Genomic DNA, 5,395 nt, shown 5'->3' on the forward strand with positions numbered 1-5,395 from the left:
AGTACTGCAAATGACCATGAAAAACTCTACACACACTTTATATTATTATTATGTTTATTTTATTTTTTGACAAAGTATTTTGTGACGAAAAATAAAATAACCAGTTTCTTCAGACTGTTCAGTGCATAAAGCTGTCCCCTGGTTTTCCATATTTGGGTGTACTGCACCTTAATTTTATAAGGTTAACATGAAAATATTAAATCATTTTTAATCAACATAAATTTGTGCTTAACCAAAACGTAAACTGGAACAAAAGTAATTGATTCATAAAACCAAAGTTAGCTTAAATGTCATAATGACCAGCCTGCTTTAGACGGATTCATGAGGTTAGGGCACCCGTCATCACCATGGAGGTCACATATCTCCGCATTTTCAAAACAATATTTTAAAATACCCACCATCTCTATAAATAAACCACAGTCTTGAGTTTAAAACAACTACATTCCCGCATGAAAAACGGTTAAAACTAAATTTCATAACACATTCATTATAGAGCCATCTAAGACCGGGGCAAGTCTCACATGTCTAGCCGATTATAACCTCGTTTCGCCGGATACATGAGTGATGATGGACACCCTGGAGGTCAGAATCTCCGCTATCGGCAAAGCACGCATACAATTTACACATGATATCTATAAATAAACCACAGATTTAAGTTTGTAAGAACTACATTCTCGCATGAAACACTGTTAAAATTTCATTTCGTGACATATTAAACGCAATATTTATAATATTAGCTGGGCTTTCTCATCCGCCATTACCATTTGCTTGTTGATGTGAAATGAATTCTGGGAGAAAAAAATATTAATTCTCAAAACACTTCAAACGAACTTTATTCGTATTGTCAAGGTCAGATATATGTAATAATTTCGCTGGTAAAGTGAATAAAAAACAATGTTACTATATTGTAATCAATATCACGTTTGCACTGGTTCGGTTCAGCACTCGAGCGACTCTGAATCGTATTGAACCGTTTGCTCGGGAATTATTTGATCACACGTGTTCACAAGCACATTCAGCAATATGCAATTAGTGTATAATTAGTGTATAAATGCTTGTGGCCAAGCAGTATAACGAAATAGTAATGAATCATATACAAAAAGGAATCTGTTTTAGGCGGATTCGATTCTTTACTGTTCACTAAGGAGCCGATTCATAGAACCGAACGGACACGACTCGACATGCAGGCAACGGCTCTCCTAATTTGAAATTCACCTGTCGTCTTTCATCCAGCAAATTCATCCTCGATAAGTGTTTTAAAGTCAAATTCTGTCCGTTAAAGGATTGTTTTGAATGTATTTCTGTGTATTGTGTGTGTAATTTAAAAGAATTAACCAAGTGACATTAGTTGTAGGTTCTTATGTTATGTCACGCTATCCGTTAACAAACGGTATTTTAAACAAGAAATAACAGACGCCAGGCGGTCATTGTAGTGTTTGCGAGGTATTAGATACAGTAAGTTTATCTTGAGTGAGTTTTTGACCATACGTTAAGTTACCTGAAAAACATAACTTCAACTTATTGTAAGTAACTGCATTAATGAATTCTCTATTTCAGCACAACACTGAGATGAAGGCGAAGTCACCATGAAAAGTTAAACGTTTACCGTTAAGGTAAGCTCTGGTCTTCACATAGTCATTATGACTAAGCTATCATTATGGTAAAATTTTTCAACTGTAAGTTAGTTATTTAAACTAAACTCATAATGAAATGAGTCTTAACTGTTTTATTAAATGGAGCTGAAAATTAAATGCAGTTGAATTATTTTAAGCTAACGTTAATATTAACAAAATACATATTAATTGTCTATTTCTCAATAATGTTAATGAGCTTGATGTATAGTGTGTCATTAATTGTACATTTAATTTTTGGTGTTCAGGTGTACCTGAGGTGAGTGTACGTTCTGAGTACACAGATATAAGCCAAAGTCATATCCATCCTAATCTAAGAGAAATTGATGGGGTCAGGGATGGATTTGTGTACAAATGTATTTTAACCCCATACAGATTGGTATGGTTGTACCATAGATTTAGATTAATTAATGTTAAGTCTTATTTTACTCTTATTATATTTATCTGTTTTTTAGCTACAGTAATTGATGTTGAAAAACTGATGCAACCAATCACTCCTCACTTGATTATTCAAGGTAATGTCGATGTCTTCCTCATTTTGATTAGATTTTTAAATGTCAAGTTGTTCACAGATTTGTTGTGAGGAGTTTCATGTACAACCTCTTTTTCTTCTTCCAGCAGTTCCTAAGAAAACTTTAAGAAAAAAAAAAAACATCTGGTGTTAAAACAGCCACGGCTATGCTATTTGCCTACCAAGTGCTGAGTAAATATTAGACAAACATTTTTTTCTATAACTGTTGTCTTTGTGTTTATTAGCAATTTTACTGGGCGTATGTGTTTTTTTTTTCAAACAGCCTGGAAACTGTAAGTTTAGTTCAATATGTTATTTTATGCTATTCATTTTTGTCTTAACATGGATTGCATGTTGAAGCTATCGTTTTATAGTGGGAAAATGTAAAAGAGAATCACTGAATACAATGGCATAATGATTCTGCTTGCTCACAGGAGGTACTTGATTTAGTTTTCCTCAAGCAACACATCAGTTTTTATGACTATTGCTTGACACTTGAATTGAAGGGACAGTTCACCCCAAAATGAAAATAATAGCATCTTTGGCATCCTCCACTTGTTTCAAAATAGTTATATATTTAATTTGTTCCGTTGAACACAAACTTGTATTTTTTAAAGAAATTTGGTTCAAATATGGATGTCAATAGTTACTGGTTACTAACATTCTTCAAAATATCTGCTTCAGTGTTTAACAGAAATTCAAACTAGTTTAAAACACGGAGTAAATAGTGGCGAAATAGTAAACTATTCCTTTAAATATTTTATTCTGAGACTTATTTATATGTGTCTTGTCTTTTGTCATATTGTCCTTCTAGCCCAGATTGTGATGGACCTGGAATGCGACACCAGTTACTCTTAAGACAAGAACCGAATAAAGCACAGATGTGGAGGTATTTGCAGCCAAACTAACTGGAGGGAAGGAACCTTTAGGTAAAATCACCTGCTTTATTTAGATCTGAAGTATTTTATTTGACATAGAGATTTATTGTTTTAATTCTAATTTAAAGCAAACAAGGTTGAGCACCCCTGGTCTAAAAGCTCAAAAATGCTGTTTCCGTGATAAGGTTAAATGTAGTTGAGAAATAGATTCATTAGGATCAATGCTTAAAGTAAACATTTTCTTCTCTCTGTAGACCAAACATGTTTACTATCCCTCACATTTTAATAAATTGTTTCTGTTTTTGTTTCTTACAGTGTGGGTGAACATACTACCTGGATGTCCAACAAAGGCTGCACAAGAACTCATTTGATAGCACACATTCTGTCCTGTCTACATCTCTGATGACCTGGAAGTGCTTCGACATCAGTGAGTAATACATATTTATATTGTCATGCATACAGGATTTCTGTAAGCTTAGCTTTAATGTTAGTTTCTAATCAGCAGTGACTGTTTTAAAAAATTAAGTATTTAAATTATTCTCAACGTTTTACTGATGCTGTGCACAGTAACGTTATGATGATTTAGTTTGAGGAAATGTCACTAGAGGGTTTGTATAAAAAATAAATAAATAAATAAATTGTATGAAATGACTCGATAAAATGTTTATTTGTCTCGCTGACATGCCATCACTGCTGCATATTAAAATACAGTAATACGAATTGACCGCAGAATATTACCACAAACATTTCATGAAGTAGGCTAGACTGCTCTTTAGTTCTCTATTCAACTTTAACACATTTCCTCGTGTCGCTGAGCCTCTCTGCAGATTTTGCCAAAAATAAATGCTTAGTGATTACTTTGTTTTATGCGAACCAAATATCAGTAACTCATCATTAGCATTATTTTAAAAAATCACCCACGGCTTTCATGTTCTCTAACGCAATCTTATCTGTAAGTTAGAAGTGGATTTATACGTGTTAAAAGCCTAAAAGTATTTAATTAACATTAGTCACGTTAAATTAGATTATTTTTATTTATTTAATTTTAAATATGTAGCCTCTTAAAGTGAGAATGAACTGTGTTCACCCCTCTTAAATTCGTGGAAGCACTAGTAGTGTGATCATGGAATCAGATATTCGAGCTATACAGAGTCGGACATTAAGTTAAGATGAGACTTTATTTTTTACACACCTGTGTGGACACCTGAATAGCAATCTTTAAGAACAATGCCCGCTGATCTTTTCCCCATTAACGTTAGTGTAATTGTGAATTGACAACAAACTGTATTTCACCAACAAAAACAATTAAAAAAACTGTTATATATATTATAACTGTTATATATATATATATATATATATATATATATATATATATATATATATATATATATATATAAATATATATATATATATATATATATATATATATATATATATATATGTATGTATGTATGTATGTATATGTATATATATATATATATATATATATATATATATATATATATATATATATATATATATATATATATATATATATATATATACATATACATACATACATACATACATATATACATATATATATATATATATATATATATATATATATATATATATATATATATATATATATATATATGTATAAAAAAACAACAGTGCAGTGTTTCGTTTCTGAATGAATTAAATGGTTTGAGGGATGATTAGTTTTTACTTCAGTGATTGATTTTGCCTGTCATTTTTGCAGGATCATCAGAAGTGCTGCTGCCCTTTTTCACTGTCCCTTTCCACATCATTTGGCCTTCATCATTTCCTGTCTTGTAGCAGTATTTTCACCTGTTTTTAAAATTGTAATAATTTTTGATGCATTAATTGTTGACTGGTTTTAATGATGAATTGTTTATTAGTGTTATGTTGCTTTGTTATATTGAATTATTGCTACTGTATTAGCATGGTTTACACAATAAACCTTTATTGTGAAGTTAAAGTTTCAGTTTCTTTATTTTTCTTGTATTTCTTGAACAGTTAAAAGAACACTTGTGCAATTTTTGAACATTTTTACCCATTATAAAGTAGCACTTAAATAAAATAAAATAACATTTAATAACTGTAAAATACTATACAGTAATAATAAAAGTAACATTAAAATACCGTAGTTCTTCATGGTAAAAATGTACAATAAAATACTGTTTTCAGTTTTGCAGTATGTGTATCACTACTGTAATTGGTGTTACAGTAAAAATCAACAACAGTAAAATGATGTATTACATTTTACAGTAAATGTAATACTAATGTAATTAGTATTACAGTAATGTTACCGTTTTATGAAATACAGCAGCTACTGGATAATTGTTGCCAGTAACTTACTGTTGATTTAA

At 30.8% G+C, this 5,395-nt stretch overlaps 1 long non-coding RNA gene across 2 annotated transcripts; it reads left to right on the top strand.

Moving 5' to 3' along the window:
- Positions 1 to 1,533: 1,533 nt before the first annotated feature.
- LOC137490745 (uncharacterized) lies at positions 1,534 to 5,001 on the top strand. 2 transcript variants are annotated; one of them, XR_011010744.2, is made up of 5 exons: positions 1,534 to 1,613; positions 2,087 to 2,146; positions 2,957 to 3,071; positions 3,336 to 3,447; positions 4,765 to 5,001. It is a non-coding gene; the product is annotated as an uncharacterized lncRNA (long non-coding RNA). The 2 variants fall into 2 exon arrangements; XR_012401178.1 differs by lacking the exon at positions 1,534 to 1,613 and adding an exon at positions 2,250 to 2,334 and having other exon boundaries at positions 2,085 to 2,146; positions 4,765 to 4,996.
- The last annotated feature ends 394 nt before the right edge of the window (positions 5,002 to 5,395 follow it).

Source organism: Danio rerio, chromosome 3, assembly GCF_049306965.1.
Source record: "Danio rerio strain Tuebingen ecotype United States chromosome 3, GRCz12tu, whole genome shotgun sequence".
In the NCBI taxonomy this organism is placed as follows: Eukaryota; Metazoa; Chordata; class Actinopteri; order Cypriniformes; family Danionidae; genus Danio; species Danio rerio.